Source organism: Taudactylus pleione, unplaced genomic scaffold (genome assembly GCF_031769625.1).
Source record: "Taudactylus pleione unplaced genomic scaffold, aTauple2 ptg000550l, whole genome shotgun sequence".
NCBI classification, from domain to species: domain Eukaryota; kingdom Metazoa; phylum Chordata; class Amphibia; order Anura; family Myobatrachidae; genus Taudactylus; species Taudactylus pleione.
In genome coordinates this window covers 395,001-405,000 of record NW_028284952.1, presented here as the reverse complement: position 1 = coordinate 405,000, position 10,000 = coordinate 395,001, and the positions used below count along the sequence as shown (strand labels likewise).

At 37.8% G+C, this 10,000-nt stretch overlaps 3 non-coding genes and 34 pseudogenes across 3 annotated transcripts; all 37 read right to left on the bottom strand.

Annotated features, from left to right (window-relative positions):
- Positions 1–37: 37 nt before the first annotated feature.
- Positions 38–156, bottom strand: LOC148484678 (5S ribosomal RNA; annotated as a pseudogene).
- A 116-nt stretch (positions 157–272) lies between these two features.
- LOC148484677 (5S ribosomal RNA) lies at positions 273–391 on the bottom strand (annotated as a pseudogene).
- A 351-nt stretch (positions 392–742) lies between these two features.
- Positions 743–861, bottom strand: LOC148484676 (5S ribosomal RNA; annotated as a pseudogene).
- Positions 862–1,211: 350 nt separating this feature from the next.
- LOC148484675 (5S ribosomal RNA) lies at positions 1,212–1,330 on the bottom strand. Its single transcript, XR_015871715.1, has one exon. It is a non-coding gene; the product is annotated as a 5S ribosomal RNA (ribosomal RNA).
- A 115-nt stretch (positions 1,331–1,445) lies between these two features.
- Positions 1,446–1,564, bottom strand: LOC148484674 (5S ribosomal RNA; annotated as a pseudogene).
- A 116-nt stretch (positions 1,565–1,680) lies between these two features.
- On the bottom strand, positions 1,681–1,799 carry LOC148484673 (5S ribosomal RNA; annotated as a pseudogene).
- A 115-nt stretch (positions 1,800–1,914) lies between these two features.
- LOC148484672 (5S ribosomal RNA) lies at positions 1,915–2,033 on the bottom strand (annotated as a pseudogene).
- Positions 2,034–2,149: 116 nt separating this feature from the next.
- LOC148484671 (5S ribosomal RNA) lies at positions 2,150–2,268 on the bottom strand (annotated as a pseudogene).
- A 116-nt stretch (positions 2,269–2,384) lies between these two features.
- Positions 2,385–2,503, bottom strand: LOC148484670 (5S ribosomal RNA; annotated as a pseudogene).
- Positions 2,504–2,619: 116 nt separating this feature from the next.
- Positions 2,620–2,738, bottom strand: LOC148484669 (5S ribosomal RNA; annotated as a pseudogene).
- A 350-nt stretch (positions 2,739–3,088) lies between these two features.
- On the bottom strand, positions 3,089–3,207 carry LOC148484668 (5S ribosomal RNA; annotated as a pseudogene).
- A 116-nt stretch (positions 3,208–3,323) lies between these two features.
- On the bottom strand, positions 3,324–3,442 carry LOC148484667 (5S ribosomal RNA; annotated as a pseudogene).
- A 116-nt stretch (positions 3,443–3,558) lies between these two features.
- LOC148484666 (5S ribosomal RNA) lies at positions 3,559–3,677 on the bottom strand. The gene has a single exon (XR_015871714.1). It is a non-coding gene; the product is annotated as a 5S ribosomal RNA (ribosomal RNA).
- A 115-nt stretch (positions 3,678–3,792) lies between these two features.
- On the bottom strand, positions 3,793–3,911 carry LOC148484665 (5S ribosomal RNA; annotated as a pseudogene).
- Positions 3,912–4,027: 116 nt separating this feature from the next.
- LOC148484664 (5S ribosomal RNA) lies at positions 4,028–4,146 on the bottom strand (annotated as a pseudogene).
- Positions 4,147–4,261: 115 nt separating this feature from the next.
- On the bottom strand, positions 4,262–4,380 carry LOC148484663 (5S ribosomal RNA; annotated as a pseudogene).
- Positions 4,381–4,496: 116 nt separating this feature from the next.
- Positions 4,497–4,615, bottom strand: LOC148484662 (5S ribosomal RNA; annotated as a pseudogene).
- Positions 4,616–4,731: 116 nt separating this feature from the next.
- On the bottom strand, positions 4,732–4,850 carry LOC148484661 (5S ribosomal RNA; annotated as a pseudogene).
- A 351-nt stretch (positions 4,851–5,201) lies between these two features.
- On the bottom strand, positions 5,202–5,320 carry LOC148484660 (5S ribosomal RNA). The gene has a single exon (XR_015871713.1). It is a non-coding gene; the product is annotated as a 5S ribosomal RNA (ribosomal RNA).
- Positions 5,321–5,435: 115 nt separating this feature from the next.
- LOC148484659 (5S ribosomal RNA) lies at positions 5,436–5,554 on the bottom strand (annotated as a pseudogene).
- A 116-nt stretch (positions 5,555–5,670) lies between these two features.
- On the bottom strand, positions 5,671–5,789 carry LOC148484658 (5S ribosomal RNA; annotated as a pseudogene).
- A 115-nt stretch (positions 5,790–5,904) lies between these two features.
- On the bottom strand, positions 5,905–6,023 carry LOC148484657 (5S ribosomal RNA; annotated as a pseudogene).
- A 116-nt stretch (positions 6,024–6,139) lies between these two features.
- LOC148484656 (5S ribosomal RNA) lies at positions 6,140–6,258 on the bottom strand (annotated as a pseudogene).
- A 116-nt stretch (positions 6,259–6,374) lies between these two features.
- LOC148484655 (5S ribosomal RNA) lies at positions 6,375–6,493 on the bottom strand (annotated as a pseudogene).
- Positions 6,494–6,609: 116 nt separating this feature from the next.
- On the bottom strand, positions 6,610–6,728 carry LOC148484654 (5S ribosomal RNA; annotated as a pseudogene).
- A 115-nt stretch (positions 6,729–6,843) lies between these two features.
- On the bottom strand, positions 6,844–6,962 carry LOC148484653 (5S ribosomal RNA; annotated as a pseudogene).
- Positions 6,963–7,078: 116 nt separating this feature from the next.
- LOC148484652 (5S ribosomal RNA) lies at positions 7,079–7,197 on the bottom strand (annotated as a pseudogene).
- Positions 7,198–7,547: 350 nt separating this feature from the next.
- On the bottom strand, positions 7,548–7,666 carry LOC148484651 (5S ribosomal RNA; annotated as a pseudogene).
- A 116-nt stretch (positions 7,667–7,782) lies between these two features.
- On the bottom strand, positions 7,783–7,901 carry LOC148484650 (5S ribosomal RNA; annotated as a pseudogene).
- A 116-nt stretch (positions 7,902–8,017) lies between these two features.
- On the bottom strand, positions 8,018–8,136 carry LOC148484649 (5S ribosomal RNA; annotated as a pseudogene).
- Positions 8,137–8,251: 115 nt separating this feature from the next.
- LOC148484648 (5S ribosomal RNA) lies at positions 8,252–8,370 on the bottom strand (annotated as a pseudogene).
- Positions 8,371–8,486: 116 nt separating this feature from the next.
- Positions 8,487–8,605, bottom strand: LOC148484647 (5S ribosomal RNA; annotated as a pseudogene).
- A 116-nt stretch (positions 8,606–8,721) lies between these two features.
- On the bottom strand, positions 8,722–8,840 carry LOC148484646 (5S ribosomal RNA; annotated as a pseudogene).
- Positions 8,841–8,956: 116 nt separating this feature from the next.
- LOC148484645 (5S ribosomal RNA) lies at positions 8,957–9,075 on the bottom strand (annotated as a pseudogene).
- A 115-nt stretch (positions 9,076–9,190) lies between these two features.
- On the bottom strand, positions 9,191–9,309 carry LOC148484644 (5S ribosomal RNA; annotated as a pseudogene).
- A 116-nt stretch (positions 9,310–9,425) lies between these two features.
- LOC148484643 (5S ribosomal RNA) lies at positions 9,426–9,544 on the bottom strand (annotated as a pseudogene).
- A 116-nt stretch (positions 9,545–9,660) lies between these two features.
- LOC148484642 (5S ribosomal RNA) lies at positions 9,661–9,779 on the bottom strand (annotated as a pseudogene).
- Positions 9,780–10,000: the final 221 nt, after the last annotated feature.

Genomic DNA, 10,000 nt, shown 5'->3' with positions numbered 1-10,000 from the left:
AAATGTAATAGAAAAGAATGTTCTGGCAGTATAAAATTACCTACCGCTCCTGGTATTCCCAGGTGGTCTCCCATCCAAGTACTTACCAGGCCCAACGCTGCATAGCTTCCAAGATCAGACGAGATTGGGCATGTCCACTGTGGTTTGGCTGTAGGTGCTCAAAAGCATTAAATTTAGACCGCTTTTACTTCTTAACACAAGTAAATTCATTGATAAGTTGAAAAAATTAAATGTAAAATGTAATAGAAAAGAATGTTATAGCAGTTTAAAATTACCTACAGCACCTGGGATTCCTAGGTAGTCACCCATCCAAGTACTAACCAGTCCCAACACTGCATAGCTTCCAAGATCAGACGAGATTGGGCATGTCCAGTGTGGTTTGGCTGTAGGTGCTCAAAAACATTAACTTTAGACCTGTATTACTTCTTAACTCAAGTAAATTAATTGATAAGTTGAAAAAATTAAATGTAAAATGTAATAGAAAAGAATGTTATGGGAGTATAAAATTAGCTACTGCACCTGGTTTTCCCAGGTGGTCTCCCATCCAAGTACTGACGAGGCCCAACACTGCATAGCTACCAAGATAAGACGAGATTGGGCATGTCCAGTGTGGATTGGCTGTAGGTGCTCAAAAGTATTAACTTTAGACCTCTATTACTTCTTAACTCAAGGAAATTCATTGATAAGTTGAAAAAATTAAATGTAAAATGTAATAGAAAAGAATGTTATGGAAGTATAAAATTAACTACAGCACCTGGTATTCCCAGGTGGTCTCCCATCCAAGTACTAACCAGTCCCAACACTGCATAGCTTCCAAGATCAGACCAGATTGGGCATGTCCAGAGTGGTTTGGCTGTAGGTGCTCAAAAACATTAACTTTAGACCTCTTTTACTTCTTAACTCAAGTAAATTCAATGATAAGTTGAAAAATTAAATGTAAAATGTAATAGAAAAGAATGTTAAGGCAGTATAAAATTACCTACAGCTCCTGGTATTCCCAGGTGGTCTCCCATCCAAGTACTAACCATGCCGAACACTGCATAGCTTCCAAGATCAGACAAGATTGGGCATGTCCACTGTGTTTTGGCTGTAGGTGCTCAAAAACATTAACTTTAGACCTCTATTACTTCTTAACTCAAGTAAATTCATTGATAAGTTGAAAAAATTAAATGTAAAATGTAATAGAAAAGAATGTTATGGCAGTATAAAATTACCTACAGCACCTGGTATTCCCAGGTGGTCTCCCATCCAAGTACTAACCAGGCCCAACACTGCATAGCTTCCAAGATCAGACGAGATTGGGCATGTCCAGTGTGGTTTGGCTGTAGGTGCTCTAAAACATTAACTTTAGACCTCTTTTACTTCTTAACTCAAGTAAATTCAATGATAAATTGAAAAATTAAATGTAAACTTTAATAGAAAAGAATGCTATGGCAGTATAAAATTACCTACAGCTCCTGGTATTCCCAGGTGGTCTCACATCCAAGTACTAACCAGGCCCAACACTGCATAGCTTCCAAGATCAGACGAGATTGGGCATGTCCAGTGTGGTTTGGCTGTAGGTGCTCAAAAACATTAACTTTAGACCTCTATTACTTCTTAACTCAAGTAAATTCATTGATAAGTTGAAAAAATTAAATTTAAAATGTAATAGAAAAGAATGTTATGGCAGTATAAAATTACCTACAGCACCTGGTAATCCCAGGTGGTCTCCCATCCAAGTACTAACCAGGCCCAACAGTGCCTAGCTTCCAAGTTCAGACGAGATTGGGCATGTCCAGTGTGGTTTGGCTGTAGGTGCTCAAAAACATTAAGTTAAGACCTCTTTTACTTCTTAACTCAAGTAAATTCAATGATAAGTTGAAAAATGAAATGTAAAATGTAATAGAAAAGAATGTTATGGCAGTATAAAATTACCTACAGCACCTAGTATTCCCAGGTGGTCTCCCATCCAAGTACTAACCAGGCCCAACACTGCATAGCTTCCAAGATCAGACGAGATTGGGCATGTCTAGTCTGGTTTGGCTGTAGGTGCTCAAAACCATTAACTTTAGACCTCTTTTACTTCTTAACTCAAGTAAATTCATTGATAAGTTTAAAAAATGAAATGTAGAATGTAATAGAAAACAATGTTTTGGCTGTCTAAAATTACCTACAGCACCTGGTATTCCCAGGTGGTCTCCCATCCAAGTACAAACCAGGCACAACACTGCATAGTTTCCAAGATCAGACGAGATTGGGCATGTCCAGTGTGGTTTGGCTGTAGGTGCTCAAAAGCATTAAATTTAGACCTCTATTACTTCTTAACTCAAGTAAATTCATTGATAAGTTGAAAAAATTAAATGTAAAATGTAATAGAAAAGAATGTTCTGGCTGTCTAAAATTACCTACAGCACCTGGTATTCCCAGGTGGTCTCCCATCCAAGTACAAACCAGGCCCAACACTGCATAGTTTCCAAGATCAGACGAGATTGGGCATGTCCAGTGTGGTTTGGCTGTAGGTGCTCAAAAGCATTAAATTTAGACCTCTATTACTTCTTAACTCAAGTAAATTCATTGATAAGTTGAAAAAATTAAATGTAAAATGTAATAGAAAACAATGTTTTGGCTGTCTAAAATTACCTACAGCACCTGGTATTCCCAGGTGGTCTCCCATCCAAGTACAAACCAGGCCCAACACTGCATAGTTTCCAAGATCAGACGAGATTGGGCATGTCCAGTGTGGTTTGGCTGTAGGTGCTCAAAAGCATTAAATTTAGACCTCTATTACTTCTTAACTCAAGTAAATTCATTGATAAGTTGAAAAAATTAAATGTAAAATGTAATAGAAAAGAATGTTATGGCAGTATAAAATTACCTACTGCACCTGGTTTTCCCAGGTGGTCTCCCATCCAAGTTCTGACCATACCCAACACTGTATAGCTACCAAGAGAAGACGAGATTGGGCATGTCCAGTGTGGTTTGGCTGTAGGTGCTCAAAAGCATTAAATTTAGACCTCTATTACTTCTTAACTCAAGTAAATTCATTGTTAAGTTGAAAAAATTAAATGTAAATTGTAATAAAAAGAATGTTCTGGCAGTATAAAATTATCTGCAGCTCCTGGTATTCCCAGGTGGTCTCCCATCCAAGTATCTACCAGGCCCAACACTGCATAACTTCCAAGATCAGACGAGATTGGGCATGTCCACTGTGGTTTGGCTGTAGGTGCTCAAAAGCATTAAATTTAGACCGCTTTTACTTCTTAACACAAGTAAATTCATTGATAAGTTGAAAAAATTAAATGTAAAATGTAATAGAAAAGAATGTTATGGCAGTTTAAAATTACCTACAGCACCTGGGATTTCTAGGTAGTCACCCATCCAAGTACTAACCAGTCCCAACACTGCATAGCTTCCAAGATCAGACGAGATTGGGCATGTCCAGTGTGGTTTGGCTGCAGGTGCTCAAAAACATTAACTTTAGACCTCTATTACTTCTTAACTCAAGGAAATTCATTGATAAGTTGAAAAAATTAAATGTAAAATGTAATAGAAAAGAATGTTATGGCAGTATAAAATTACCTACAGCACCTGGTATTCCCAGGTGGTCTCCCATCCAAGTACTAACCAGGCCCAACACTGCATAGCTTCCAAGATCAGACGAGATTGGGCATGTCCAGTGTGGTTTGGCTGTAGGTGCTCAAAAACATTAACTTTAGACCTCTTTTACTTCTTAACTCAAGTAAATTCAATGATAAGTTGAAAAATTAAATGTAAAATGTAATAGAAAAGATTGTTATGGCAGTATAAAATTACCTACAGCTCCTGGTATTCCCAGGTGGTCTCCCATCCAAATACTAACCAGGCCCAACACTGCATAGCTTCCAAGATCAGACGAGATTGGGCATGTCCAGTGTGGTTTGGCTGTAGGTGCCCAAAGCCATTAACTTTAGACCTCTATTACTTCTTATCTCAAGTAAATTCATTGATAAGCTGAAAAAATTAAATTTAAAATGTAACAGAAAAGAATGTTATGGCAGTATAAAATTACCTACAGCACCTGGTAATCCCAGGTGGTCTTCCATCCAAGTACTAACCAGGTCCAACACTGCATAGCTTCCAAGTTCAGACGAGATTGGGCATGTCCAGTGTGGTTTGGCTGTAGGTGCTCAAAAACTTTAACTTTAGACCTCTTTTATTTCTTAACTCAAGTAAATTCAATGATAAGTTGAAAAATGAAATGTAAAATGTAATAGAAAAGAATGTTATGGCAGTATAAAATTACCTACAGCACCTGGTATTCCGAGGTGGTCTCCCATCCAAGTACTAACCAGGCCCAACACTGCATAGCTTCCAAGATCAGACGAGATTGGGCATGTCCAGTGTGGTTTGGCTGTAGGTGCTTAAAAGCATTAAATTTAGACCACTATTACTTCTTAACTCAAGTAAATTCATTGATAAGTTGAAAAAATTAAATGTAAAATGTAATTGAAAAGAATGTTCTGGCAGTATAAAATTACCTACAGCTCCTGGTATTCCCAGGTGGTCTCCCATCCAAGTACTTACCAGGCCCACCACTGCATAGCTTCCAAGATCAGACGAGATTGGGCATGTCCACTGTGGTTTGGCTGTAGGTGCTCAAAAGCATTAAATTTAGACCGCTTTTACTTCTTAACACAAGTAAGTTCATTGATAAGTTGAAAAAATTAAATGTAAAGTGTAATAGAAAAGAATGTTATGGCAGTTTAAAATTACCTTCAGCACTTGGGATTCCTAGGTAGTCACCCATCCAAGTACTAACCAGTCCCAACACTGCATAGCTTCCAAGATCAGACGAGATTGGGCATGTCCAGTGTGGTTTGGCTGCAGGTGCTCAAAAACATTAACTTTAGACCTGTATTACTTCTTAACTCAAGTAAATTAATTGATAAGTTGAAAAAATTAAATGTAAAATGTAATAGAAAAGAATGTTATGGGAGTATAAAATTACCTACTGCACCTGGTTTTCCCAGGTGGTCTCCCATCCAAGTGTTGACGAGGCCCAACACTGCATAGCTAACAAGATAAGATGAGATTGGGCATGTCCAGTGTGGATTGGCTGTAGGTGCTCAAAAGTATTAACTTTAGACCTCTATTACTTCTTAACTCAAGGAAATTCATTGATAAGTTGAAAAAATTAAATGTAAAATGTAATAGAAAAGAATGTTATGGCAGTATAAAATTACCTACAGCACCTGGTATTCCCAGGTGGTCTCCCATCCAAGTACTAACCAGGCCCAACACTGCATAGCTTCCAAGATCAGACGAGATTGGGCATGTCCAGTGTGGTTTGGCTGTAGGTGCTCAAAAACATTAACTTTAGACCTCTTTTACTTCTTAACTCAAGTAAATTCAATGATAAGTTGAAAAATTAAATGTAAAATGTAATAGAAAAGATTGTTATGGCAGTATAAAATTACCTACAGCTCCTGGTATTCCCAGGTGGTCTCCCATCCAAATACTAACCAGGCCCAACACTGCATAGCTTCCAAGATCAGACGAGATTGGGCATGTCCAGTGTGGTTTGGCTGTAGGTGCCCAAAGCCATTAACTTTAGACCTCTATTACTTCTTATCTCAAGTAAATTCATTGATAAGCTGAAAAAATTAAATTTAAAATGTAACAGAAAAGAATGTTATGGCAGTATAAAATTACCTACAGCACCTGGTAATCCCAGGTGGTCTTCCATCCAAGTACTAACCAGGTCCAACACTGCATAGCTTCCAAGTTCAGACGAGATTGGGCATGTCCAGTTTGGTTTGGCTGTAGGTGCTCAAAAACATTAACTTTAGACCTCTTTTATTTCTTAACTCAAGTAAATTCAATGATAAGTTGAAAAATGAAATGTAAAATGTAATAGAAAAGAATGTTATGGCAGTATAAAATTACCTACAGCACCTGGTATTCCGAGGTGGTCTCCCATCCAAGTACTAACCAGGCCCAACACTGCATAGCTTCCAAGATCAGACGAGATTGGGCATGTCCAGTGTGGTTTGGCTGTAGGTGCTTAAAAGCATTAAATTTAGACCACTATTACTTCTTAACTCAAGTAAATTCATTGATAAGTTGAAAAAATTAAATGTAAAATGTAATTGAAAAGAATGTTCTGGCAGTATAAAATTACCTACAGCTCCTGGTATTCCCAGGTGGTCTCCCATCCAAGTACTTACCAGGCCCACCACTGCATAGCTTCCAAGATCAGACGAGATTGGGCATGTCCACTGTGGTTTGGCTGTAGGTGCTCAAAAGCATTAAATTTAGACCGCTTTTACTTCTTAACACAAGTAAGTTCATTGATAAGTTGAAAAAATTAAATGTAAAGTGTAATAGATAAGAATGTTATGGCAGTTTAAAATTACCTTCAGCACTTGGGATTCCTAGGTAGTCACCCATCCAAGTACTAACCAGTCCCAACACTGCATAGCTTCCAAGATCAGACGAGATTGGGCATGTCCAGTGTGGATTGGCTGTAGGTGCTCAAAAGTATTAACTTTAGACCTCTATTACTTCTTAACTCAAGGAAATTCATTGATAAGTTGAAAAAATTAAATGTAAAATGTAATAGAAAAGAATGTTATGGCAGTATAAAATTACCTACAGCACCTGGTATTCCCAGGTGGTCTCCCATCCAAGTACTAACCAGGCCCAACACTGCATAGCTTCCAAGATCAGACCAGATTGGGCATGTCCAGTGTGGTTTGGCTGTAGGTGCTCAAAAACATTAACTTTAGACCTCTTTTACTTCTTAACTCAAGTAAATTCAATGATAAGTTGAAAAATTAAATGTAAAATGTAATAGAAAAGAATGTTAAGGCAGTATAAAATTACCTACAGCTCCTGGTATTCCCAGGTGGTCTCCCATCCAAGTACTAACCAGGCCGAACACTGCATAGCTTCCAAGATCAGACAAGATTGGGCATGTCCACTGTGGTTTGGCTGTAGGTGCTCAAAAACATTAACTTTAGACCTCTATTACTTCTTCACTCAAGTAAATTCATTGATAAGTTGAAAAAATTAAATGTAAAATGTAATAGAAAAGAATGTTATGGCAGTATAAAATTACCTACAGCACCTGGTATTCCCAGGTGGTCTCCCATCCAAGTACTAACCAGGCCCAACACTGCATAGCTTCCAAGATCAGACAAGATTGGGCATGTCCAGTGTGGTTTGGCTGTAGGTGCTCAAAAACATTAACTTTAGACCTCTTTTACTTCTTAACTCAAGTAAATTCAATGATAAATTGAAAAATTAAATGTAAAATTTAATAGAAAAGAATGTTATGGCAGTATAAAATTACCTACAGCTCCTGGTATTCCCAGGTGGTCTCACATCCAAGTATTAACCAGGCCCAACACTGCAAAGCTTCCAACATCAGACGAGATTGGGCATGTCCAGTGTGGTTTGTCTGTAGGCGCTCAAAAACATTAACTTTAGACCTCTATTACTTCTTAACTCAAGTAAATTCATTGATAAGTTGAAAAAATTAAATTTAAAATGTAATAGAAAAGAATGTTATGGCAGTATAAAATTACCTACAGCACCTGGTAATCCCAGGTGGTCTCCCATCCAAGTACTAACCAGGCCCAACACTGCCTAGCTTCCAAGTTCAGACGAGATTGGGCATGTCCAGTGTGGTTTGGCTGTAGGTGCTCAAAAACATTAACTTTAGACCTCTTTTACTTCTTAACTCAAGTAAATTCAATGATAAGTTGAAAAAATTAAATGTAAAATGTAATAGAAAAGAATGTTATGGCAGTATAAAATTACCTACAGCTCGTGGTATTCCCAGGTGGTCTCCCATCCAAATACTAACCAGGCCCAACACTGCATAGCTTCCAAGATCAGACGAGATTGGGCATGTCCAGTGTGGTTTGGCTGTAGGTGCCCAAAGACATTAACTTTAGACCTCTATTACTTCTTATCTCAAGTAAATTCATTGATAAGCTGAAAAAATTAAATTTAAAATGTAACAGAAAAGAATGTTATGGCAGTATAAAATTACCTACAGCACCTGGTAATCCCAGGTGGTCTCCCATCCAAGTACTAACCAGGCCCAACACTGCATAGCTTCCAAGTTCAGACGAGATTGGGCATGTCCAGTGTGGTTTGGCTGTAGGTGCTCAAAAACATTAACTTTAGACCTCTTTTACTTCTTAACTCAAGTAAATTCAATGATAAGTTGAAAAATTAAATGTAAAATTTAATAGAAAAGAATGTTATGGCAGTATAAAATTACCTACAGCTCCTGGTATTCCCAGGTGGTCTCACATCCAAGTATTAACCAGGCCCAACACTGCAAAGCTTCCAAGATCAGACGAGATTGGGCATGTCCAGTGTGGTTTGTCTGTAGGCGCTCAAAAACATTAACTTTAGACCTCTATTACTTCTTAACTCAAGTAAATTCATTGATAAGTTGAAAAAATTAAATTTAAAATGTAATAGAAAAGAATGTTATGGCAGTATAAAATTACCTAGAGCACCTGGTAATCCCAGGTGGTCTCCCATCCAAGTACTAACCAGGCCCAACACTGCCTAGCTTCCAAGTTCAGACAAGATTGGGCATGTCCAGTGTGGTTTGGCTGTAGGTGCTCAAAAACATTAACTTTAGACCTCTTTTACTTCTTAACTCAAGTAAATTCAATGATAAGTTGAAAAAATTAAATGTAAAATGTAATAGAAAAGAATGTTATGGCAGTATAAAATTACCTACAGCTCCTGGTATTCCCAGGTGGTCTCCCATCCAAATACTAACCAGGCCCAACACTGCATAGCTTCCAAGATCAGACGAGATTGGGCATGTCCAGTGTGGTTTGGCTGTAGGTGCCCAAAGCCATTAACTTTAGACCTCTATTACTTCTTATCTCAAGTAAATTCATTGATAAGCTGAAAAAATTAAATTTAAAATGTAACAGAAAAGAATGTTATGGCAGTATAAAATTACCTACAGCAGCTGGTAATCCAAGGTGGTCTCCCATCCAAGTACTAACCAGGCCCAACACTGCATAGCTTCCAAGTTCAGACGAGATTGGGCATGTCCAGTGTGGTTTGGCTGTAGGTGCTCAAAAACATTAACTTTAGACCTCTTTTATTTCTTAACTCAAGTAAATTCAATGATAAGTTGAAAAATGAAATGTAAAATGTAATAGAAAAGAATGTTATGGCAGTATAAAATTACCTACAGCACTTAGTATTCCCAGGTGGTCTCCCATCCAAGTACTAACCAGGCCCAACACTGCATAGCTTCCAAGATCAGACGAGATTGGGCATGTCCAGTGTGGTTTGGCTGTAGGTGCTTAAAAGCATTAAATTTAGACCACTATTACTTCTTAACTCAAGTAAATTCATTGTTAAGTTGAAAAAATTAAATGTAAAATGTAATAGAAAAGAATGTTCTGGCAGTATAAAATTACCTACAGCTCCTGGTATTCCCAGGTGGTCTCCCATCCAAGTACTTACCAGGCCCAACACTGCATAGCTTCCAAGATCAGATGAGATTGGGCATGTCCACTGTGGTTTGGCTGTAGGTGCTCAAAAGCATTAAATTTAGACCGCTTTTACTTCTTAACACAAGTAAGTTAATTGATAAGTTGAAAAAATTAAATGTAAAATGTAATAGAAAAGAATGTTATGGCAGTTTAAAATTACCTACAGCATTTGGGATTCCTAGGTAGTCACCCATCCAAGTACTAACCAGTCCCAACACTGCATAGCTTCCAAGATCAGACGAGATTGGGCATGTCCAGTGTGGTTTGGCTGTAGGTGCTCAAAAACATTAACTTTAGACCTGTATTACTTCTTAACTCAAGTAAATTAATTGATAAGTTGAAAAAATTAAATGTAAAATGTAATAGAAAAGAATGTTATGGGAGTATAAAATTACCTACTGCACCTAGTTTTCCCAGGTGGTCTCCCATCCAAGTACTGATGAGGCCCAACACTGCATAGCTAACAAGATAAGACGAGATTGGGCATGTCCAGTGTG